The 27,416-nt window shown below is 39.7% G+C and overlaps 1 protein-coding gene across 2 annotated transcripts in view; it reads left to right on the top strand.

Annotated features, from left to right (window-relative positions):
• Positions 1-27,416, top strand: part of LOC122793164 (coronin-2A-like) — a 2,539,836-nt gene that overhangs the window by 1,382,899 nt on the left and 1,129,521 nt on the right. Inside the window, exon 1 of one of the 2 annotated variants that reach the window (XM_044060981.1) lies at positions 23,168-23,399. The exons of the other annotated variant lie outside the window; for it this stretch is intronic. The gene's annotated coding sequence lies outside the window, so the exon portion shown is untranslated. Of the gene's footprint in view, positions 1-23,167; positions 23,400-27,416 lie in introns of those variants that run through there. 2 annotated transcript variants of the gene reach the window in all.

Genomic DNA, 27,416 nt, shown 5'->3' on the forward strand with positions numbered 1-27,416 from the left:
TGAATTTCTTTTCCATATACATAATTATTGTTCAGGCCATTACTGGATCAAAAGGTTGGATAAAAGTTCTAAAATGCACCTCAGAGCATCTTTAACCCTATGGCTTCTGAGTGCCTAGCAGACCCCTGCTTGATTTGATTATTATAGGGTAGTCTTGGTCAGTCAGGATGTGCTGAAAGGATGCAGGAAAAATAAGACTGAATTTCTTTCCATAATTATGTTTTTTTATTCAGGCAATCATTGGATGAAAAGGTTTTTTAAAAAAACTCTAACATGCATCTTGGAAAATCTAGAAACCTCACAGATTAATAGTGTTATTCCCACTGAAGTTAATACAATTTAGTCTTGGTTAGTTAAGGTGTGCTGAAAGGATGCAGGTGAATACCAAATATGTTTCTTTGATCATGCTTTTTGTTCAGACAATCATTAAAGTGTTGTTTAAAAAACTCTAAATGCATTTCAGCGCATATAGAAACCTCATGGCATTGACCCCTGGTTTAGTACAATTGTTTTCTCCACAGTTGCCAGAGTGCAATCTTGCCTAGATAGAACATGTTGAATGAATTAATTAATGAATAACTGTAGGAAAAAACTGAAGAGCAAGACAAACTGTGACAAAAGGGAAGTAAAAAATAAATAAATAAATAATCTGGGGAGAGGGGCACCATGGAGCCTTTTCACCTAGGGAGCCAGATCACCTGAGTCCAGCCCTGGGAATGAACATTTATTATTATTAAACCAATTACTGAATTTAATTTATCTTTTGCTAATTCTAAATGTTTACATTTTCGTAGACTATATTCTGTAATGTAAATATATAAATGGAAAACTTGGCAATAAGGGCATTAATGATCCCAGACGTTATTGAGACTGGAGTTATATGATAAAGAAACCATACTTCAGGAATGTATAGCTCCAGCAAAAAGAAAAATGCAGGAGAAAGAAGACACAAAAGAAGCCAAGCTTCAACTCTTGGTGGAACTGTTAAACAAATCCACAACTGAGTCTTGTCAAAAGACTTATGTTAAAGTAATGAAGGAAGATGGTGTAGGTATTGACAGGGAGTGAAGCTTTTTCCAAAAGACTCCGGAAGTTAAATTAATGAAAGGAGTTAACACGGACAATGACTGTGAGAAACCCTGGCTTAAGCATACATTAAGGGTAACAGAAATCCTGGAAGAAACTGATGGGTCTGATGCTGAAGAAGAAGAAAAAGAGGAACCCGAGCAGCCTTATCTTCTGTCCTGTCTACCACAGCAGGCAGTCAATCAGAATCAGAAACAAAACTAAGGGAGAGGCAGGTAAACCCACCCAGAGGAAGTAAAAGGGAAACAGCAAATACCTCTTAAAGAAGAAAATTATTTTCAGACGTTGCATTTAATAGAGGACAAAAGGGAAAGGGTTGCATTGTATTTGTAGGAAAAAGAGACCATGTGCTCCATTTTATGTCAGCCTACTAAGGGAAATATCAACTTGGCTGACATCTGTATAAGCCTGGTCAATTTCAAGAAACCAAAGTGGCAAGATGATACCTTAAGAAAAACAGAGAGAGAGTAGATGGAGAACCAGGAAAACAGAAGAGGCTCACTATATAAATCTATAAGAGCTAGGAATAACCAAAGAGATGGATCAGACATTGAGACAGTTATTAATCCCAAAACAAGACGGTGTTTCTAGTTATCACCCAGTTTGACTTCCATAATGGAAAAATGTTTCAAACGTTGTTTATTGAAACACTTAATTTAGAAGAATAAATAGTGGCCCAATATTGACAAGTGCCAGTATGCATTCATTATAGGGAGATCTACACTAACTTGTCAGACAAGGTTTTATGAGAAAATCTCCAAACTAACTGACATGGGAAATTAGGTGTGCAGTTATATATCTTGATGTAACCAAAGTATTTGATACCATGTTCCATAACCAAGACAGATAGGAACTTGAATAATATCAAAGAAGATAGTAGTTATAGTGCAGAGCACTCATTCATCTTGGTTCAGTATTTAATCTGCGGTGCCTCAGGGCACCATTCTGGGCCCAGTATTATTTAACATTAGTTTTACTGAGTTCAAAACAGCTGACAGTTTTTGGGTTTGCTGTTTTGCTGAAGAGTGTAAAATTGGTGCTATAGTTAAGTTATCAGAAGATGTGATTTTGTTAAACAGCTATTTGAACCAGATTAATAGGTAGTCAGAAATCAGTAGTCTTCAATTCAAGTCTAGAAAGAGTAAAGTGGTCTCATTTGATCTTATTTTAGGTTTACAAATTAGATTAGAAAGTGAGTCCTTATAAATAATTGCAGAAGTAAAAGATTTGGGAACTTTCATTAACAAGGGACTCTTTTTTTTATAAATCCATCCATTCACAACCCCTTCATCTAGAGCCAGTGTTCACACTGCCAGGTGGCTAGCCCTGCCACAGTTGTTCTTCCATACCACATGCATGCACATGCACAATCACACCTATGGCTAATTTAGATTATGCAGTCTACCTACTACATGTCTTTGGAATGTGGGAGGAAACTAGAGCACCTGGAGAAAACCCACGCAAACACAGGGAGGACATTAAGACTCCACACAGGAGGCAGCCAGCCAAGAATCAAACCACAGAATCTCTTGCTTTGAGGCAATAAGTAAAACTACCCACTATGCCACTGTGTTGCCTTTTTTAAATATCACATAATAGAAATAAAGTGCAAGGCGATGAAAAAAATAAGCCTAATAACCAAAACAATAACCTTCCGAGATAATACTGTTATGCTTAGATTATGCAAGTGTAATATAAAGACCTACAGTCAAATATAATTTAGTTTTTTACAACTTGTCACAATCTGCTTTGGGATAGCCAGAAGGTATCCAATATATGTTTACAAAAACAGTTAAGAACTGGGACTATTTTAATAAACTAAAAGAACTATAATTGTACAGCATTTCATATAGATTCCTAAGGTTTTGCTTTTAAAACTCTGTTAAACAGTCGATTAAGAAATAATCATGTAATGTCTTGGCTGCACAGTATTTTGAAAATAGGACAGTGGACCACTGTACAGGGAGAAACATTAATAAAACAATTAAAATATGTATCTTCTAACTCAAATCTATTTCCTAGGTTATGGAGTGGCTTTCCTCTTAAGAGTGAGTAGTGCAGGAACACTAATAAATTAAAAAAATGGATGATTATATGGAGGACATAAAATATACATTTGGAATGAAGGAAGCTGGATTTTTAAAGGGTCGTATGACTTGATTACCAGTATGTTTAAAACTTATGAGACTTGTGATGTCCCCCCTCTGGGCCACTAATCAAGGTGCCTTCGCCACTTTACCACCTGTGAGGGATGTTCACTTGGAACAAAAATGGATACACACGGTATTTCCAGATGCAGTTCTGTCCACCAAGCACAGTTTCCCTTAAGAGCACACAGGAAACACACTCCATTCTGGGGCTGGGTTTTCCTCTCTTTCTCTCTCGCTCTCTCTCTCTGTCCAGGCTTCAAATAAGACTCCCCACTGACACAGTTGTAGAGTTGAGTCCTCAGCCGAGTGTTCCAAGCCAAGTCCTCCACCACCCTCTCTGTAAACCAGTGCTCTTTGCCCTTGTCCAAGTAGCTGACACACACACACACACACACACACACACACACACACACACACACACACACACACACACACACACACACACTTTGAGATTTGATTTACACACACACAGCGGCACACACACACACACACACACACACACACACACACACACACACACACACATCACATCACTCACCTTGGAATGGCTGGCACACATTTACCAGCTGTACCCCCTTTGCCCATACTATAACATAGGTACTGCCACCAGAAAACTCCAAATCCAGCTATTCTAAGACTCTTACAAGGGTACCCAATTATACTGAGAAACATTAATACTAATACAAATGGTACAAGTGGAACAGCAGCCACGGTGTCACCAAATAAATATAAATACTCTCAAAGGTTAAAATATTCTCTAAAAGACCAGTCACAATGAAAAGTTTAAATGTATTTAATAATAAATAATAAATAATAAAAATACTAGATATCGCTTTACAATAAACACCAGAGCTTCAGTCACAGGAAATATTAAAAAATAACACAGATGGAAAGATTCACACAGATACAGAAAAACAATACTTAACTAATCTCACTATATTTTCCTGACTGATCTAAAGAGTTACTGTTTGCTACTTACTTAATAAAGCAAAGCAAGATGAAGTGGGTGAGTGGTCTTGCTAGTTCCAAAACAGAATGCCCTGAGACTTCTGTCTCATCTAGTATTAAATCATCATTTCAGTGCTGGCTTATAAAATTATATCACACACATCTGGTCATCTCACTGTGGTTCCCACACTACCCCCTTTACTAGAAACTGAACCAGAATCTAGGACGTATGTATTACCATGCACACATAGAGCTTTGCTAAGATGTGTTATAGCATCTGGAAGCTATAAAACCATTTCAAAACTTCCACCCTTCCAGGATAACAATCTGTTCACCCTTAAGGACAGTACAGTAGGATTCCTAGTCCTGGTTTTCACAGACGTTTTGTCTCTGGCTGCAGTCAGAACTGTGAGATACAATCTTTATGGTCTAAAATCAGGTAATTTAATTTCAGACTGTTTTCAAAGTTAGCTGGACTGAGATTATCTTCTTCTCTTCCAGCATAGTCTGTTACAATATATTCATTTCAACAGTTACCACACAGTCTGACATACAGTTGTATTTCTTTTCTGTCCAGTAGGACCCACTGTTGGTACATTTTTAATGCAAACAGCTTTACATACATTTTCAACACAAACACCTGTATAAATCAGTTTGATATACCAATGACATATAATTCTTTACAAAGTGACAGCTAGCTATGCTGGCATATGTTGCACATCCACTGCCCTACTTCTCCTGGCATAGTTGGCAGTACCTCACATCATCACAAGACTTAATAAAAAGCTTTCAGAGCACTTGTAATGAAATTAGTTCACAATCACATTTTGTATAGTCATTTAGGAAGTGGAACAAAGATGGCTAGAATTTTGACTAGCTTTTGACTAGCTGTTATTGACCTTGTAATATGAAGGATATAGTGGGCTTTCTTGCTATCTGCTCTGAGTGCCAAAGAACAGAACAGCACTCAACCCAGGGTTTAAGAATCCTCTGATACCTTTGTCCATTGCAGAGGTCCCTTTTGAATTTATAACACTGGACATTGTGGATCCACATATAAACCTGAATAATAGCCTAGTATATCCTGCCACTTATTGATTAAACAACAAAATGTCCTGATGCAGAATCCGTATGAAGAGTCAATAATTCACAGTCCCTAGTGAAAGAACTAGTGGTGTCCTTCTCTAGGGTAGGAACTGCCTGAAGAATTCCTACTGATCAAGACACCCCATTCATGTCCAGACTGGTACATGGTTAGGTCTGATACATTAGGTCTGAGCAAGTGCTGGGCTGTAAGATGCTTTTTGAGTGCTTAGGTTGAGAGTTAGACTAGTTTCAAGGGAAAAAACTGAAGAGGAGACTTAGTGGAGCCGGGAACAATTTAACTGTAGCTAACCAGCACTGCCTGGTGCGCAAAACCGTGCAAACGCGGTTTTTATAGTAGGGAAATGAAAGAGAGAGAAATTAGCCCAAAATGGCCAATAAACTACTAACTTCTGGGCTGGAACCACTCCTCCAGGGACAGATAGGTTGCTCAAAGCTCCCCCCTCTCACAGGTGAACAGAGAAACTTCCTTCTATCCAAGTAAGGTATGGGCAACTCAGAAACTAGTATCACAGCCCTGAATTCAGCACTAGCCTGAAAATTGGACTATACTAGTTTAGAAAGGTGGGAAACAAGTATTTTTTTTGTTTTTTTTTTTTGAAAAGATAAGGCAAAAACAGTAAAAAATACACTCAAAACAGCTCTAAACGACTACAAATGATCAGAAAAGACTATCGCACTTTAGTGTGTAGCCTACAACAGTCGCACTTTAGTGTGTAGCCCACACAAAAAAATAACTTTTTAAAAGTGCAGGCAGTCAAATAAGTACAATATGTCAAAAAAACAAGCTTTTAAATCAGAATAAACGCTGGAAAATCTGTTTAGCCAGAAAGCAGTTTAGTACAGCAACAAAATACAGAAAACTGATACTTCACTCCAAAGTCACCTCCTAAGCTAGAAGGCTTGCATCAGTTTAAGGCTTTCTAGTTCTACCAGTAGGTTCATTACAGGAAAGATGGGAAACAAGCACAGATGTGGTCTTTTAAACCAGAAAGTTGAAAGAGACAGACAAACTGTCCAAATGGTCAATAAACTACAATTTCTGGGCCAAGAACCTCTCCTCTCGTGGTAGACAGGCTACCTAGTGCTTACCACTCCCACTGATAAGATAGAAGGCTTTCCTCCAACACAGAAAGGCTTGCGGGGCTTAGAAGCTTACCAACAGTCCTGGATACAGCAACTCTGTATCTGGACTAGGCTAGTTACAGGAAAGGTGGGAAACAAGCGCAAGTGCGGCTTTTAAACCAGAACATTGAAAGAGATGGAAAAAAACTGCTCAAATAGCCAATAGCTACAATTTCTGGGCCAGGGACCACTCCTATTGTGGTAGATAGGCTACCTGATGCTTACCACTCCCACTGATAAGCTAGAAGGCTTCCCTCCAACACAGAAAGGCTTGTGGGGCTCAGAAGCTTACAAAGAGTCCTGGAATACAGCAAATCTGTACCTGGACTAGACTAGTTACAGGAAAGGTGGGGAACAAGTACAAACGTAGGCTTTTAAGCCAGCAAGTTGAAAGAGATGGAAAACTGCCCAAATGGCCAAATAAACTACAATTTCTGGGCCAAAACTCACCCTTCCCATGGAGGATAGGCTACTTAGTGCTTACCACTCTCACTGATAAGCTAGAAGGCTTTCCTCCAACACAGAAAGGCTTGGAGGCTCAGAAGCTTATTAACAATCCTGGATACAGCAACTCTGTAACTGGACTAGGCTAGTTATAGGAAAGGCGGGAAACAGGCACAAGTGCGGCTTTCAAACCAGAAAGTTGAAAGAGATGGAAAAAAACTGCTCAAACATCCAATAGCTACAATTTCTGGGCCAGGGACCACTCCTTTTGTGGTAGATAGGCTACCTGATGCTTAATACTCCCACTGATAAGCAAGAAGGCTTCCCTCCAACACGGAAAGGCTTGGGGGGCTCAGAAGCTTGCAAAGAGTTCTGGATACAGCAAATCTGTACCTGGACCAGACTAGTAACAGGGAAGGCAGGAAACAAGCGCAAACACAGGCTTTTAAATCTGAAAGATGAAAGAGATGGAAAAGCTTCCCAAACGGCCAATAAACTATAATTTCTGGGCTAGAAACCACTCCTCCTGCGGTAGATAGGTTACCTAGTGCTTACCACTCCCACTGATAAGCTGGAAGGCTTCTCTCCAACACAGAAGAGCTTGGGGGGCTCAGAAGCTTACCAAGAGTCCTGGATACAGCAAATCTGTACCTGGATTACACTAGTTATAGGAAAGGCAGGGATCAAACGTAAAACAGGCTTTTAACCAGAAAGTAGAAAGAGATGGAAAAACTGCCCAAACGGCAAATGAACTACAATTTCAGGGCCAAAACTCACTCTTCCCATGGTAGATAGGCTACCTAGTGCTTAAAACTCCCACTGATAAGCTAGAAGGCTTCCCTCCAACACAGAAAGGCTTGGGGGGGCTCAGAAGCTTACCAACAGTCTTGGATACAGCAAGTCTGTATCTGGACTTGACTAGTTACAGGAAAGGCAGGAAACAAGCTTAGAATGTTTTTTTTGTTACAGAAAAGCAGCTAAAACAGCAGTAAATTGTAGTGCAGGCCAGCACACCCGACCGTGTAGCAACACTACGGCAAATACAATTCAAATAAATGCAATTAAATTAACAAATGACTAAAAAAACAAGTGCAGAAGGCAGTAAATTAGTAGGCTACTAACAAGCAGTAATAAGTGCAGAGTAAGAGCGACTGAACAGATAACAGCACGCAGAAGAGCAACTAAGACAGTTACAGTAAGAGCAGATGAATAAGATATATATATATATATATATATATATATATATATATATATATATATATATATGGTTCTACCTGACTTCGTCGACAGCGCAGAAGACCGACAGCGAATTGAGCTCCAGAAGATCGAACGAAGAAGACCGACGCTGAATCGCGAGTGGCAGAACATCGACAATGCAGAAGACCGACACGACGGATGACAACACCAACGCCGAGGATGCCGACATGGGGAAAGGCTGTGTGAGTATGCGGTAGTGACGGACGTTAGGTGCGGCAGGTAAGTGTGGAGATTGACGGTCTGTGGGGATAGGGTGGGTTAAGTGAGTTAGGGTTAGGGGGTGGGTTAAGTGAGTTAGGTTAGGGACATAGGGTGGGTTAAGTGAGTTAGGGTTAGGGGGTGGGTTAAGTGAGTTAGGGTTAAGGGGCGGGTTAAGTGAGATACGGGTAGGGAGCGTGTAGGTAAGTGTGGGATAGTGACGGACCTTAGGGTTAGGGTAAGGTTTAGTGTGGGCTTGTAAGGATTTTGGTGTGCTTGTGTTGTGTGTGTGGTTTGTGGAATGGGGATGTGTTTTGTTTTTAATTGTTATTGTGGTGTGTGCAGTGTATGGGGTTTCGTGTTTGTGTACCGTCGGTTATTTCGTTGTTGGTTATGTGTGGTTTCGTGTTTATGGACTGTCGAATATGTGGTGTCGGTGATGTGGTTGTCGGTGTTGTGTGGTTTCGATTATGTCAGGTAGAACCATATATATATATATTTTTTTTTTTTTTTTTTTGAGGGAAGGAACAGAGCATGATTAAGAGGCTACAGGGGTTGTCCTTCCCACATGCTCTCTTTGTACACAGTAGGAATGCCTGAAATCAGAATATGATCTCACTGCACTCAGTTGAGTGAGCAAATGAGATGGGCCCAAAAGGAGTATCCAAATACAAATCTACAAGGGGGGCGGGCAATGGAAACAGATGGGAAAGATGGGACCAGCTGCTGCTGCATCTTCTGTTTGCTGTAGGAGAAATACCCAAACCTCAAATATGTTACCCATAAGAATTGCTGAATGATAGACCTCCAAGGCTTGCTAGGTATGGCAAAGGAAACCTGGGAGAAAGAAAATACTCCCTTTCAAAGTATGATAGGACATTCTTTAAATCTGAAGGACAGGTTAAGAACTGTGATGTCTGTAATGAGTGAACATATGAAGAGGGCACAGCAGACATTCTAGAGAACACTGAAATGCTCATATGACAGAGTTCAAAGTAGGTGATAATGTGCTTGTATTAGTACCCACTGCTGAAAACAAGTTCCCTGTAAAGTGGCAAGGCCCATTTTGAAGTAATAGAGATAGTAAATGAAATGAATTATAGGATGAGACGACTTGGAAAAGGGAAACCAAGCCAGCTGTATCACATAAACAATTGTTCTGAAACCATGAAGAGAAACGTCTACTAAAGTTTCTATAGTAAGTATGCTTGAAGTGGAAGTTAAGGGTTCTCTAATGTACTGCAATGAAAATAGGGGAGACACTTTTATTTTCTCAAAAACAGGAAGTTAAATAATTTGTACTCTGAAAGAACATATTCTTACAGTTTCCATGTAAAAGATTAATTCAGAACAACCTAGAAACTGTACCTGTAGAGAAAGCACACTCTTTGAATACCAAAGTCCAAAACCAAAGAAGTTAGGAAAGAAATATGAGAGATTCATAAACCTGGGGTTACAGAAGATTCCTGTAGTGAGTAGAATCACTGCACTGTACTTGTGCCCAACTCAGATGTGGGCTATAAGATTTTGCAATGACTTCTGAAAGTAAATAGTATATCTAAATTTGACTATATCCTATACCCAAAGTGGATGAACTGAGCAAGAAAGTGGGCAAGGCTAGATTTCTGTCCATAGACTTAACTGAAGGCTATTGGCAAATCCCACTAGCCCCAGGCATTTTCTTTTTTTTTTTGTTCTCCAAGGAGTGTCTACAATATTCCAAAGGCTGATGGACAAAATCCTTGGACCCCCCCCACTAGACTTACAGCAGCCTACTGTATGTTTTCATATTCTGTGAAGATAGGAGAGAACCCTTTGCCCAAAGTCTAAGCCAGTTTAAGCCCACTGCATCAGAGTGGATTGACAGATAATTCAGCTAAATGAAAATTAGAAAAGATAGAAGCTGTTATTTGGACTAATGTGCTAGGCTAAGAGCTTGCTAAACCACAGCCTGGGAAAAGTGGAAAGTAGAGTAAAATTGGCCTACAACAACCATTAAAAAAGTGAAAGCTTTATGGACATAGGCTAGCTATTATTGTGAGTTATCTCTGATTTTGTTAGTATTGCTTACCCCTTAACTGACCTAACAGTAAGGCTGCATTAAAGGCAAAGTGGAAAAATGCAATGGAAAAAATATTTAGACTGCCGTAGAATATGCCATGTTCAGCGCACCTGATTTTTTTTAAACAATTCCTGGCACATACAGATGTCTCAGAGGTAGACAAGTACAGATTTGCCTAAGTTTCAAGGAAGGAGCACCCCATTTGCTATTTTAGTAGGAAGCTTAGGAATAATTTATTCATTATCCAGAATCCCAAATTATGTCTCATTTCCCTAGTGAGAGCCAGGGGTAGGGATCAGGCCAGCTTGCTGTTCCTGCAAAGCAAACTACCCGGTCCTAATGAGAGCACCCCACTCCCCCTCAGCAGCTCTTCTGTGGTCCACTATTGTTGTTTCCCTAAGGGAAGCATGGGTCTGCATGCTAAGTTCCCCTCAGTCTGTGAGTGCAAATGCATTCAAAAAGTATATGCTTCTAGGTGTTATTCATGTAGCAGGTCATAACTACCCCCCCCCCCCAAGATGGGCAAGCTGATAGCAGTTGCTCATTGCCATCTTCCACAGTCAGCTCCTACAGGTACCTGGGCCACTAATCGAACTTAGGTCACCTCTTCCATAGTGAGGGGTTTATCCCTCTATGCCACTGAGTGGGAGTAAGAGCTTCATTTCTCTTCCAAATTATTTGTCAATAAACATCATTTGTAAGTCGCAAAGCTGATACTGATGACTTCTTGGTTTGTTACAAACTACTCTACATATTACAATAAATATATCTGTATATATATATATATATATATATATATATATATATATATATATATATATATATATATATATATCTCTCTCTATATATATATATATATATATATATATATATATATATATATATATATATATATATTCATATATGGGTCACCTTCATTTGACTGACAACTCATTTGACTGAAACCCATTTGTCTGACAACTAGTACTTGCAGTGCATTGTAAGAAAATTACAGGGATATGTCCTCTTCCCCAATGTAGTGCGACCCTGGAGTTAGTATTTATAGTTAGGGGGGGTTGTGGGGGCACAGTTCCCTACCTGGTTTGGTTTTAAAGAAAATATAACACAAAAGTACAGAATTTAAACCAAAATAGGTGAGGGGCTTTGACCCCACACACCCCTAACTATATATACTAACTCCAGGGTCACACTACATTGGGGAAGAGGACATATCCCTGTTATTTGCCTTACAGTGCACTACATGTATTACTTGTCAGTCAGATGAGTTTCAGTCAAATGAGTATGAGTCAAATGAGTTGTCAGTCAAATGAAGGTAACCAATATATATATATATATATATATATATATATATATATATATATATAGAAAGAGAGAGAGAGAGAGATACATACATAGGAGTTCTTAAAATAAGTGAAAACTCCTTATGTTGACCAAACAGATGGTCAATGGGTGTGCAAGATTGACAGTCCCCGTGGTTGGGGAATATGTCTTTTCCCAGCGACTGTGTGATCTCAGAGTTGGAATAAATAATTTACAAGGCGAGTGGGAGCACATTAAAACAATGTGTAACATATGCAAGCTCCAAGAAATTACCTTGGGGCATATACATAAGTATTACTGATGTTAGCCTGTCAATGTTAGCAATGTCACTGTTTCATCACTTCGATAAAATTTAAGTAGATTCATATATACAGTGTGTGTGTGTGTGTGTGTGTGTGTGTGTGTGTGTGTGTGTGTGTGTGTGTGTGTGTGTGTGTGTGTGTGTGTATGTGATTGCCTCTGTAATTATTCTGGGTTTCTTGGTCTACACTTGAAAACTGTTTTGTATCGAGTTGCATAAAATTATCTGCTAAACAAGCCTTCAGCTTGGCCTCTAGCATATTACACTCTGCAGAGCGGCACTGAATTGTTAAATAATGAACAAACAAAGGAACTGTTGGCAGATCTTCTTTAAAGTCTTATAGCTCTAATTCAATGACCATCTTAACCCATTATAATACAGAGAGATTTAGCTTTTCAAACAAAAGTTGGATCAACTTAAACCTAGTTGATTTCTTTGAAACAGTCACCAAGTCCATTGACGAGGGGAAGGTGGTCCACACAGCCTACATGGACCTCGCAAAACCCTTCGATACAATACCCCACTCGGGCATTATAGATAAGCTCACCAGCTTAAATATGAACCCCTATGTCACTAGATGGATTGCAAACTGGCTCAAAGACAGAACCCACATGGTTAGAATTGCTGGAGCCATGTCAGACTCCAAACCAGTTACAAGTGGTGTCCCACAAGGCTCAGTCCTGGGACCTCTCTTGTTCGGTATATATTTCTCGGAGGTACAGGCCAACACAGAAAGACTGTGGCTGACCAAGTTCGCAGATGACTGCAAACTGGGCGCCATAATCCACTCTCCAGCCGACACAAGCATCCTCCAAAAGGGCCTCATAGAAACAGACAACTGGTGCCAGAGCCATGGTCTCAAGCTAAATGCCAAAAAGTCTATAGTCATCCCCTTTGGCAAAAACAAAGTGCGCACAAATTACCATATAGGTGGTAATGCATTAAGTAGCAATCTCTCATTTGACAACTGCGTGGCCAAAGTGGTTAGAAAAACATTTTATATAGCCCACCTAATCATGAAGGGATTCACATCTAGATCAGGGGAGGTCATCGTGCCTCTTTACTCATCCCTCATCAGGCCCATAATTGAGTACAATGCCCCTTTTGGGATGTACCTTACCAGACACCTGCAGCAACTGGAAAGACCCCAAAAGTACCTCACCAAGAGGATCAAAGGGCTCAAACAGATGCCATATGCTGCCCGGTTAAAGAAACTCCAGCTCTACTCAGTGGCATACCGCCTGTTCAGAGGCGATCTGTGCCTGACATATAAAGCCATGTCCAACCCGGAATTAATGGACATGCTGCACCTCAGAAAATCCAAATCCCATCGAGCTACGTGCTCGAGAGACTTGAACCTCAGCACTGAAATAAATAGGACATGCTGGAGGGACAGATTCATAACACAGAGGCTCCCTTCACTCTGGAATAAAATCCCAGTCCAGGTTAGGCAGAGTCCCTCATTGACTCTCTTCAAGAGGAATCTTGATGAGTGGATGGGAGATCGTAGGTTTACCCCGGTTATCAGTTCTGTGTCACTGTTAGACAGAGGCACAGTATACTAACCTTGAAAAAGGGCATAGCAAAATAAATTTAAAATGGGTGGCGAAAGCCAAACACATTCTGGCTAGGCTTATAAATGCCCTAGGGCAGATAGCCTAGTATGAACATATGGACCTATGAAACTAAGACTTTCTGATATAAAAAATAGTGGTTTGGGGCTGTATTAAGTAATTAGCAGACTGCCAGATTATTGTATGTCCTTACCTTTCTACCTGTCTACCTATGTACCCACTTGCTCAAGAACTAGGTTGTGCATCTTATCAGTAGTTAAATGAAGGGCTGCAGATCATATACTCAAAGCTCTAAAGCTCTTTAGACTACAAATCATACTGATAAAATACTTGTGTATTTGTGAAAATATTAATGAAAATTATTGCCCATCTCAGCTGAAACACTAAATTCATATTCACGTTGTACTCGCTAAGTTCAAAAAACACTATCTTTCTTACTCTAAAAAGACATACTTTTAAAATGACTTTCACTGAAAGAGCAATGTCTAAAACTAATTCTGTCTTAGGGAATTCACTTTTTGCCTGTTTAGGAAACATTTCCCATCTCTATGATTTTAAGTCCCAGCTACAAGACCACTTAACACAAGTTGCAATTCAAGTAGTATTTGAGTGTGGGTAGTAGCTGACAAAGGTCCTTAGACTAGACTATCCACTTGATCAACAAAATCATCATTGTCATTGTCATCATCATCATCAACCCTCTTTTTTTCCATTTTCAACGTGGAATCGGGGTACTGCATCAACTGTTGTCAACTGTCACAATCCTTTCTTATTCAGTGCCACTGTCCTACCTTCTTTGACAGTCTGACTGTTACAGGTATTATTTCACACAGTCCATCCATCCATCTCTTTGCTGAATGCCCTTCTTTCCTCTTAGCTTCTTCCTGTCAGTTTCATATCTTTTTCACCAGATTGATTGTCTTCTGTTTTCCTGTACATGTGCCCAAACCAACATCATCTCTTCTCGTTAACATGTTCTGCAACTGGAGCTACTTGGACATCTGCTCATATGACCTAATTTCTTCATCATTCCCAGATTGTGCATCCCACTACCCATCTCAGACACTTCATCTCCATCACCTCTAAGTTCCTCAACTCTGCCTTCCTTGCCCAGGTTTCTGTACCATACAGACGTCCAGGTCATACTACTGTTTGACTCTAGTTTATTTGGCATTCTTCTGTCATATACTACCCCAGACACTGTGCCAATTGGCTGCAGTCCCTCTGATTCTAGCTTTGACCTCCTCATTCCGAGTTCCCTTCTCCTCAGCCACCCCTACAAGGTACTTGAAGCTATTAACATCTTCCACTACTTTTCCTTCTATCTCAATTCTCAGCTTCTTCTCATCCCCCCCATTTACTGCCATTACAACTGTTCCATCTGTTAATCCTGTTTCATCCCATGTGCCTTATGTTTTTCATTCCTTTCCCCAATTGTTTGCTGAAGTTCTTGTTCAGAGTCTGCCTGTAATACCGCATCATCTGCATACAGCAACTTTGTTGATCTGTCCTCTGCAGCCTGTTTGCTAAGGTACTCCATCACCAGTATGAACAGCAGTGGGCTCAGAACTGAACCCTGATGTACACCCACACCCATTCCCACTGGGAACCCCTCTTTAAGTATAAGCACTGTTCATAATTTTATCATTAGATCCTTGTACATAGCTTGAACTAATTCTAGCAATGTTTCTGGGACGTCAAACCTTCATAGGACTGCCCAAATCAGCTTTCTTGGGACATAGCCATATGCTTTCTCCAAGTCTAGGACTGCACAGTTGGTCTCCTTCTTCATTTCTAGCTTCTTCTCAAGTTTCTGTCTCACTGTAAACATTGGGTCAGTTGTTCTACATCCTGATCTGAATCCAGACTGCTCATCTCCCCTTTTCCTTTCTACTACTCAGTGTATTTGTATACCAGTGACTGTCTCCATAAATTCCATGCAGTGTGACGGGAGTTTGGTACCGCTGTACTGCCAACAGTTGTGAATGCCCCCTTCATTCCAGTACACTGGTACTAATATGCTTATTCTCCAGTCATCTGGGATGTGCTGTTCTCTCCTTACTGGTATGAGTACCTTCAGGAGCCATTTCTCCTCTAACTCACCCAACATATTGATCGTATCTGCTGTGATTTCATCTTAGCCTGCTGCTTTTCCCTGACTTCCTTATTGCTGTTCTTACTTCTGTGGTGGGTTTTTCCTGTTTTTCATCATTGGCTTTGTCTGGCATAGTGTAGCTTCTGTGTGTGTGTGTGTGTGTGTGTGTGTGTGTGTGTGTGTGTGTGTGTGTGTGTGTGTGTGTGTGTGTGTGTGCGTGTGTGTGTGTCTGTTTTTTTCACTCAAAACCTGCTCTGTCCTTCCATCTGCATTTGATGTGCTTTGGACCAGTGAGCAGATTGTTGCTGATATCTGTTTTTGTCTTTGCCATGCAGCCTTATAGAGTTTCTGTTTTTTTAACACATTTATTGCATTATCACTTAAAACACAGGCAAACATACATTTATATTCAAAGAAAACAAACCATGTTAACACGTTCACAGTTACAAACATTATACATCACATACATTTTTATGCAGTTATCACCAATCCAACATTACATAAATTGCTTGATTCCTGCCTTCCTCTAAACCTCACTCCTCCTCTAAAACATTATTGCATGTATTTTTTTTCTCTTTGCAGTTCACTCCTACCCTTTTCTAAAGATCCCAGATCCAGTTCTTTTATTTCTGTTGCCGTATTCAATACTTCAGTTACAATTGGTTTAGACTTTGATTACATTTTCTAGTAATTGCTTTTTTTGACAGCCACCAGAGTTAAACTTAACAAGACCTTACTATAGCTAGGCAATTCAGATCCTGTATTCTAGCTCAAAAAAAAATCCTTAGGTTACACTCATATACTCCCTCAATAATTCTGTAGGGAATCTTTAAAATCTGACAACCCATTACACTCCCTAAATTTATATTCCTAGTTACCTCTTTTTTTTCCCCCATCACACATCCAATACTTGGCATCTACCTGCTTAAAAATCATTTTTAGTATGCTTAAGTTATAAAAATACCTATGCAAACACTTCCAAGCAAAAATCCTAAATCTTCTAGACTTTGTTGCATATCTGAGAGCCATACATTTGTCCATATCCATAAACACAAGCTTCCAGTTTCTGTTTTTGTATTATATTTTGTTAGTGTCTTCCCACACATCCTTAGCTATCATGACAGAATCCTTTTTAATCCTTTTTAATCCATATTCCTGTATACTTCACTTTACTGTGTCCCCATAAATATGCATATTGCTGAACCATTTCATTACACCACAGCCTTCATTTGTCTTCATTCATTTTATACCCCCCTCCCCCCCACTGTCTCAGAATGATCCAACAGTGAGATATCCTTTTCTGTTATTCTTCTTCTTCTTCTTCTTTTGGGTCGCCACAGCGGATCACCTGTCCACTCATGATTGGCAGTGGAGTTTTACGGTGTTGAGTTGCCAGCCCAGCGCCCAACCTTCCACAGAAGGCACGCGCGCACACACACACACACACACACACACACACACACACACACACACACACACACACACACACACACACACACACACACACACACACACACACACACACACACACACACACACACACACACACACACACACACACACACACACACACTCATGCCTAGGGCCAATTTAGAGTCTCCAATCCACTTACAGTATGTCTTTGGGATGTGGAAGGAAACCGGAGCACCCGGAGGAAACCCACGCAACCACAGGGAGGACATGCAGACTCCGCACAGGTACAAAATAATGTTGTCTGCAAATAAAGCCAACTTTTCTTCATTACCAATTATATCCTTGAATTTCTGAGTACCGTATTTTCTTTGCCAGTGTTTCTAAATATAATGTAAATAATAAAGGATAAATAGGACACCCCTGCTTGGTTTCACCCTGATGGAGTTTCTTTGTGCCATCTACTGAGTCACTTTCCAGAAGCTGGTAGAGTGCCTGTGTTGCCTTGTAACTGCACTTATGTAACCAGAATTCCCTCTTAGACTACTTTGTTTTTTCTCTCTCCCACTTTTTTCTGTACGTCTCCTTTCTTTTGCTGACTTCCTGGACTTCTGCATTCCACTCCAGCTTTCCTTATCTACTTTATTTCTATACCTGGCTCAACAGCATGTCTGTTCTGCAATCCTCATGCATGCTGATTTGAGGTGCTGCCATTCTTCTTCAAGCCAGCCTATTTGCTCTTCTTCCTGAGGTGCTAGAGCCCTGAGTAATTCCTTGAATTCTTGTGCTTTCTCTTCAGTCACCTTCCGAGTCTTCAGTGTAGTCTGTGTTTGCCTTAGAGCATTCTCTGAAAACTGCTTGCAGCTGATTGTGGTAACCAGTGGCTTAATCTAAGGGATGACTGTTTTACGGTGAGGACTTTTGAATCACTCATTCTAACCCAGTACCCATTCCTTATTAGGAGGAATTCTACTTGAGTTGCATATTGGTCACTCTTGTATATGATCTTGTGACTGTCTCTCTTGCTGGACCATGTGTTGGCCACCATCAAGCCATTTGCCAGACAAAAGTCTAGAATGGCTTCTCCTTCATTCCTTTTGCCCTACTTATGTGGACCCAGGCAGTCCTCATATTCTGTTCTGGTTGCCCTGTGCATTTAGGTCTCCATTATCAACACTAACCCGTGTTGTCCTGTTCCTGGTCAACAAAGTAATATAATATAAATAAAATAAAACAGCCTTGCATAACTTAAATCATTCATGTTTGCAATTACATTCTCATTTACTGTTATATGCTATTGTTTCATGTATTCAGTCACTTTAATGGTGTCTACAATGCTGCCACATATTTTACTCTTATTCCTCACAAATCATTAATTTTACCAGCCTAGCAATCCACTATCCTGTTCTGGTTGCCCTGTGCATTTAGGTCTCCATTATCAACACTAACCCGTGTTGTCCTGTTCCTGGTCAACAAAGTAATATAATATAAATAAAATAAAACAGCCTTGCATAATTTAAATCATTCATGTTTGCAAGTACATTCTCATTTACTGTTATATGCTATTGTTTCATGTATTCTGTCACTTTAATGGTGTCTACAATGCTGCCACATATTTTACTCTTATTCCTCACAAATCATTAATTTTACCAGCCTAGCAATCCACTTCTCTGTCTCCCCAAAATTTGTGTATTACTAGAGCTGCCTTTCAGCTCTTCACTCTAAATGCAGTCACTATCCCCAGTACTCTGTAACATTCTCTCTTTTTTACTATGTACACTTCATGCAATCTTTTTTCATAACTTTATTTAAGTATGTAGAAACTTCACACATATTTGTAAAATGATATTGATATCTGTATGTCCTGTATTGGTCCTGTTCAGCTGTATCAACTTTCTTGCATTAAATACAAGGACTATATTATTACACTATTATGCATGTATTATCTGTATGTAAAATCCTTCATTCTTTCTGTGTATTATTATCAAATGTGCATTGCTTTATCACCTTTACACTGTTAGTTATGCCTTTGACCTAGGTTGGTGCTGAAAAGGATCCTCAAATGACTAAATATGTAAATAAGTGCTATCATTACGTCACTAACCAAGATACATGTTTCTTGAACTGATTATTGAGAATGTCATCTTCTCTGAGCTTGAATCCTGGATGACGCCTTGCTGCTGTCATATCACTGAGACCTCCCCTTCTTACGGGGGTGATAAATAACCTTCTATGCTCAGGGATCAGCATATGTGTACAGTCTTCATTCCCCTTTATCTCTTGTCATCATTTAATACCATGGATTATGGGGACTTTATTGAGTACCGTCATTCCACTGTGGCCTTTCTGAACCAGTCCTTAACTGGTTTACCTCTTACCTACTAGAACATTCCCAGTAGGTGGTCTTGGATACATATTCTCTCTTGATCACACCCTTTGTGATGCCAGGCCCCATAGGGTTCTGTTTTGACTGTTATTTTAAAGTGCGCATATTCTACCACTAGGTGATTCCATTAAAACGAGAGGTTTCAAGTACCATCACTTTGTTAATGATACTACCTGTCCTTCCCTCAGGAGTAGATGCCAGTCTCGATTCCCTTGTGGACTTCCTACAGCCATCCTTAAATGAATGAATCTGTGTCAGATTTGACCCTGCCAAGGTGAAGGCAGTGACCATGCAGATAGCCTTTTCAGAGCTCATTGTGTCTTGCAGTGCTTATACATAATATGAGATAATGGACTTGAGTTTTTGTCATGCGTGCACAATCTGGGCATGAGCCTGGATGGTGTTACAGACCAACTGCCAGCTGTTTAAAAATCTTCAAATCATTTTCTTAACAATAATTTCTGGATAAAGACTCTTATCCAATCAGAGGGCCATGCCACCATTGCTATTGTCATGGTACTTTGTACTTATCTTACTGCACTGTCTTGCCCGTTACCTTGGTTTGTGTGACACCAGTTCTTAGTGGCTTTAGTCTGTACAGAACTCCACAGTTAAGCTTGTGTGGTGTACATCTTGCTGTTACCACATCACATGGTTCCCTTTGCGCTTACAGGCAGTGGATAAGGTTCTGATCTTGACCTATGAGTTTTAGCATGACTTGGCTCTGGTCTACCTTAAAATGTTAGTGGTGCTCCACTGGCATGTTTACTTTCTCTGCTTGGCTGACAGAGTGCTGATAGCTATCTCTAAGATGCACTCTGAGATATCTAGGCCCCTTTTTTAAGGAAATGACAACTTTGTCAACCAGACGATTGACTTTGATTGATTAGTTTTAAGACACCCCAAAAACTTACTTGTTTTAGAGGGCCTATTTTACTGTATAGTTGTGGGTTTTATTGAAATCATTGCATGCTAGTGAAGTATCAGCTGTTTTATATTATGCAGTTATTTCTTACATTTTGTAAAATATTTAGGTAATTGTTGCTTAAACAACATTGGCATGCTACAGAAGGGTATCTCTTTTCAAGGCAGAACTATGCTTTGCAACACATTGTTTGTCCAGGGTTGGAAAATAACATTGGGAGGTAACAGACTCTGGTGTAGCACTGAGTGGCAGCTGATAGCTGTGCTGTCTCAGCAAGAGGGAGGTTGGTTTTCTTCTTCTGCTGCTGCTTCTTGTTTCCTGGCTGTCATCAGTGAATTGAGCAACTGGAAGAGTTTTGGCTTTGCTATGTATATTCATGTCATTATATACATTGACTTTCCTGCTATAATAATAAAATAAATAAATAACTCGGAGTGACCCAGGACTCAGAATTAACAGTGGACCTGGGCTGTATGCAGTTGAGTCTGAGATACTGTGACCCATCATCCCTAATCTGGCACATACCTGGTGATGTACTTGGAAGTGACAGGCGATGGGTTGTCTATAGTAGATGTCCCTTCATGTCCTTAGGGGGCATTCTGTCCAAGCAACCCTCCTCCTCCTCTATGATGGTATGAGCAGTGGTCTCTCCAGTCTCTGCCAGGATCGTACAGCTCTGTGTGCCTCCAGGTGCAAGTAACCCCACCCATCCTTGGGAGAGGTGAGTGGGCCAAGTGGCCACACCCCTTCATTCCTCACTCTCTCTGCCTGGCTCCTCCAGTTCTAGGGCTGTTAATTGAAATGTGTTTGCATGGGTTGCAGTCAGGGCTCCATCCAAGTGCATCAAGGAACATGACGTGGTTTGTTTTCAGTTTACACATTTGTTAACAAGGTAGGTGGGTAAATCTAATTGGCCCTTTTCAGCCTTGACACAGGCACTGTGCTAGTAAACATTTGGTCATTTACTACAGGGTGAAATACATAAAAATGAAGCAATGACAATAATATATGCATAGCTAAAACCAAACAATAACTATTATAACTGTAGCTTCTCAATTGTCCTATTGTTTCATTATATAATTGAGAGGGTTTCTTTGATGTCAAGAAATTTATGTCTGTGATTACTTTGTGGGTTGTTCATGACTGAAATGAGTCCCTGGAGCAGTTTATCTACCTGGTTAACAACTGATAGATAAACAATGCAAAAGCATAATCTTCTGGTTTGCCAGGTATTTGTATTGAACTGTATAATAATAAGTTCCTGATTATAATGCAATGCAGTGAAAGATATGGCATTTTGTACATGCTGTTTTATGATGTTATAGCAGTTACACAGTGCCATGATAACATCCTTTTGCAGTTTGTTCAGGATATTCTTGATTCTTTTATAACATCATGATGTACTGGAGAGGCTCTTGATTTATTTATAATTACTCATATTGATGTATCCCTATCTCTTCTAATTTGTATAGAACGACAGATATGTTTTGTAGTAACATGCTTATGTAGAACTTGTCTTAGTTGTTTCGCTGCATTTTTTCAGTGTTGATTGTAGCTGGAGCACTAGCATTATTGGATCTCTGTCCCACTATTATGACCTGTATTTATAGATCAATTCTTTAGTTACAGACTTTCTCAATTGTGACATAACTGAAGACGCTCATGTGTTTAGGTTTAACTATCTATGAATGGTAGGTAACTGGGTATCTGATATGGTGGTGTTAAGTAAAGTGGCATTGGTCTGGGGACTCAATTAAAGAACACTGAGATTTAGCACATGCTGAGAAAATGTTTAAATAATGAAAGAAAATGCTGCAAATAAAAATGTAGCAATGTATTTTGATCCCAAGCAACCATAACTGATGTCTTTCGGTTTATACTCGTAAAAAATAACTCATTCTAGAGAGCATTTTTAACTGACCTAGCATTTTCGCCTTATGAAAGTTTTTTTTTTTGTTTTTTGTTATGTATTAGGGCCTGATAGAAGAAAACAGATTTAGTTTCTGAATGGGTTATCTACTGGAATCTAAAGAGTTAAAAGACAGCTAGGCAGAGACATGAGAAAGAGAGAGAGAGAGAGAGAGAGAGAGAGAGAGAGAGAGAGATTTATTCTGCCTTGCAGAGCTTGAAACCTTTCAAATGTAATACAGGTCTCTGAATCACCAGGTGTCAGTGGAGAAGTACAAGAAAGCCTGGGGCACACACTGCACAGAACAGATTTTGTAGCTTTGTGCTTCAGACCACTGATTCACTATAGCACAGGTTTATACACACCAATTTCTTCAACTAAACCTGTCCTCAAAAGCTAAGACTAACATTTGTTGTTGAGATTCTTCACTGGTGATTTTGTAAAAAATGTTTGCTGTGCTGCATGGCAGGCAGAAATCTTTGCCATGGTAGACCGGAATCTTCGCCATGTGGTGTCATCAAGGGAGTGTGTTTCTCTAGTGACTGAGAAACAGGAACACAAGGATCAATCTATACAGCAAGAACTAAAGCAGCTGATGTATCAGGATGTGCTCCCTGTTATGGGCTGTTGCAGGAATCTATGCCAGCTGCTGCGCTTGGCATGCTGCTGCTGGGTCAACTGCTGAAATGAGTGAGCATGTCGAAAAATGAATGCCTGAAGCCAGCTGCATAGAAGTGCAGACCTGACAACTGGGGCTGTTTACCTGAACAAGAGGTGGGGGAGGGAAGGAAAGTGCATTGGCCCAACCTACTTGCAATGAGACAGTCAGAGCCACAGTTCAGTGGGAGTTAGTTTGCTCTTCTTTTGTTAATGTGTAGTATAGAGAGTGAGTGTGTGTGTGTGTGTGTGTGTACGCGCGCGAGTGTGACTGTCATTATCTTGATGGCCTGGAGCAGCACAGCAGGCTATTAGGTGACACTACCTTTTGTATCTTGTGAGCCACGCTGTTGGGAAATGTTAAGAAAGTGAACCTGGGAAGGGTTGTAGGAAAAAATACTCTATTGCACATTGTCCTCCAACTTTCATCTGTAGTGAGACTTTAAGGGTGAGTATTGTAAATAATTATAAGCATTAAAAGGGTGAAGATCTGCTTAGAGGTGTGTGTGTGTGTGTGTGTGTGTGTGTGTGTGTGTGTGTGTGTGTGTGTGTGTGTGTGTGCGGTGTATGTATGTGTGTCTGCTTAATACAAAACAAATATAATTTGGCTGCAAATGCTGTGTTGATAAAAAGCTGGTTTGAGATCTGCTTAGTGAAAATGTCTTTTTTTTTGCTAACTTACTTGCACTTTGTCATTTACCTCATTCCAGTAGTGTATAGATGGTGTCTGTGTGGAGTCAAAACTTAATTTAGTCAAACTACAGTTTGAATGTGGCTGTAATAATTACATAGCAAGTACGAGCTGCAGTGTCTAGGTTGACAGCAACTCATTTGAAAGCCATCATGTGTACTTCTATCTGTAAATTCTTAAAAAATAACAGGCAGCAAGGTCATTTGGCTTTTCGTTGTATTTGGTAAGAAAGTGCAGTCTCTAAGGTGCTGTTTCGTTTGGAGCAGTGTTATCATGCAGTTTGCTGTTACTGGCTGTTTTTTGGAAGAATTTGTTGATTTGATTGGTTACCCATAAAAGTAGAGAATTCTGAATTCTCTATCCTGATTCCAAAGGCATAGATTTTGTGGAGGATAAACAAAACTGTCATACAGTACAACTTGAAACAATCAGGAAGTCCTGGGGCATGGTAAAACATTGGAAATGTAAAAGGAGGTGGAATTGAATACTCTACTGTATTTCATAAGCAGTAATTTCAAGGATGCTAAACAGAGGCAAGTGGCTGAAGGAATTTAATTTAGAGAGACTGCAGCAGAATTCTGATAAAAATATATATATTTTTTTAGATAAAAGCTGTAGATTCTTAGTCCTGTTGTCGCAGTAGTTGCCAGCTGCAGCCTTTCATAATCATGGTAGAAAACTGAAACAGTAATAAATGAGTGCCTTTACTGAAATTTCATATTGTGCTGACATTTCAGTTTGTAGTTTGGTGAAAGTGGCAAAATCTGAACCCATTTTGGAAGTTGTTTTAAGAATTTTATTTTGAAATGGAAGCCAAAGGCTGCACTGAAAAATAACTGTGTAAGTAAAGGATCAAATACCCCGGTAATTTTTTGTGGGCACCCCCAGTGTGTGAAATACCTATGTACATGAATGTAGGGAAAGCATTTTGTGGTATGATATGGTACTGGACGTCTCTTTAGTTTAGTAGTCATAATTTTGCCCAGATTGCTGGAAATGAAATTTCACAGGTCAAGTGGTAGAGGGTTATGTCAGAGGTGGAAAGAGGAAGATGCAAGACCCCACCATTCTCTTGTCCTTCATTGTATATCATCCTGCTGTCAGCACAGCCGAGATTACTTTACAAGATAAAACACATAATGAAGCTTAGCTGGGCAGTGTATGCAAGTGTGCATATATTTCTTAGGGCTGTCAGCAACTCTCAAGAAAGAGTGCAACAAACAAAAGCAGCATGTTTCAAATGTCAGCAGCAACAACCCGGGTATAATACTGCACAGGGAAAGTCATACTGACTGTGTGGTGACGTGTGCTTAGGCAGGGAAAGGCAATAAACACTATTTCTTCATGGACAGTTAACGGGATGTTAAACTAAAACAGCTGTTCTGTGCAGCAAGGATGTAAACACAGAATAAAGTAAAATTAGATGTACCACTGTGAAACTGAGTTCTCGGGCATCAATTTTGTTTGAAGAATATTTTTAAGTGACACACTCCCGATTTTAAAGTAAAGCCCCTTAAGCTCTAAAGAATTCCTGTTTTTTGTATTACTCAAAACATTGGTGATTACATGAGGTTTGTCAGTGTTGTCATTGTAGTTCATGTCTCAGAAAATGCTGTCACATACTTTGGCATGAGAGCACCCATACTATAGCAACAAAACTGCTCCATTCTGTAACTTGTTATGTGTGAAAAACAGCAAGACAGACTAAGCAACACTGACTGCTCTTCATGCATGCCCAAAGACTGTGTACCATGTAACCATAATTGTTACAGGTTCATAAGCAGATGCTAGGCTGGCTGCCTTTTAGGACCATTTTAAGCCGAGGCAGTTTCTCTTGATGAGAATCAATGCCTGTACTTATTATCTGTGAGATAAACACCCTGACGATCATGCCAGTCCCCAACCAGCTAAACATAAGCATTTCAATAACGTTTGTAGTGTCTTTCATCATATTTTGAGCAATGTTGAACTGTTATGTAGCCTTAGGACAACTTGCATACTAGGCATTTTTGAAAATGGATGGATATTTCCAAAAAAAAATAAAAGGGCATCAGATCTGTTATTTTATTTGAAAAAAAGCACTGTTGATTCAATCAGAAACATTCACAAAGGATATCTAAAAAAAAAACATCAGGACTTAGCCAACTGCAGGCAGAACAGAAGCACAGAGGATGGCATTGTCGACTCACAGCAAGAGGTTCCCCAGTTCGATTCTTGGCTGGGGTGCCTTCTGTGCTGAGTCTGCATGTCCTCCCAGTGTTTGTGTGGGTTTTTCTCCAGATTCTCCGGTTTCATTCCAAAGACATGAAGTAAGTGGATTGAACACTCTAAATTAGCCCTAGGCATGAGTGTGTGGTGTGGAAGCAGGAATAGCCACCTAACAGTCTAAACCTTGACTCTAAATGATTGTCACTGTTGACGTGACACCACAACCCCATGTGGAAAAAGGGTTTGTGGATGGATGGATTCACCTAGGTTGAAGGAACCATGAGGATGACGATTGAACTTGCATTTTTTTAGCAAACTAACCACAGTTGTCCATATTCAGGATGCTTTTCTCCATCTCACCTGTTTGTGACACTGAGATACATATGTGTATTACTGCTCAGAGTTAATAATTAATAAATTATATCAGGATTCACTTGAAGCAAGTTGTGGTAGTGGTTGCTTTTTAAATGGCTGCAACTTCAGAAGTTGGGGTATTGTTATAATGGCTAAGTTGTTTACCTCCCACACACAAGGTACAGGGTTTGATTTTCACCTTTGAAAGGGAAATTGGCTAGGTTTAAAATTGCCGACAAGGGCAGCTTGCCTATGAACCAGTGTGCTGCTTTCTACTGAATAGCTTAGGGGAATGTCCAAATTTCATAGTACAACCGTGTGCAAAGTGAATGGAAGTATTGTTTGATATTTTTCTAGACAGGTTTAATGTGAGTTTGTTGTAAAGTACCATTCTTAGATTTTCCTGGCTCATTCTTTAGTATTACATGCCGAGTGCCAAACATTTAACATTTCCCAGTAACTTCCATTATCATGTCTAACATTTGCTGTTGTCTTGTGATTAAACAGTAACACAGTGTAATATATCCTTCCTTTTGGGGGCGAGGGGGGGGGGTATCAAGCCATCTGTCAAATCTCTGATAGTAGCATATATTTCATGCTAGATAACTAGATAGTTACGGGATGACAATTCCAACATGATTGAAAATACATATGTATGAAATGGCGCTAGATACAGTGACAAGATTTGTTTGATAAAATGCCAATTGCATGTGTTAGGGATGTAGTTTTTATTTGATATAAGTTTCATATTTATTTAGTTACAATTTATTTATTACATATTTATTTACAATCTAGCAAGAGGTCAGTCTCTCTACTCATGTACCATTGTTAAAACTTGGAATTCCCTACCCAGCTCTATCAGAGCATCTTCCCCCACCTGATCTCACTAACTTTTTTCTTCCCTCTGCTTAACAGTTATGCAACTATCTCTTGCTGTCTTCACTCTACAGTATCCAAAGCAGATGATATAGTGTACTTTGTATATTTTGTATATATTTTGTATATAATGTATACTGCCTTTGTTATTCTAGCTAGAAATTTATGATAAGATTGCATGTCTGTTTTTTAAGTTATCTCTCTATGTATGTAGAAAATCTGATTGTATTTAAATTTAGTTTGTATGTGGAGATTTTCTCCCAGGGCCTCCAGTGAAAATGGGCACTTTTTGGCCCAGTGGACCATCCTGGTAAACAACTGCAAATAAGTAAATAA

The sequence above is a fragment of the Protopterus annectens genome, chromosome 2.part0, assembly GCF_019279795.1.
Source record: "Protopterus annectens isolate FY-2018-M chromosome 2.part0, PAN1.0, whole genome shotgun sequence".
Lineage (NCBI taxonomy): Eukaryota > Metazoa > Chordata > Ceratodontiformes > Protopteridae > Protopterus > Protopterus annectens.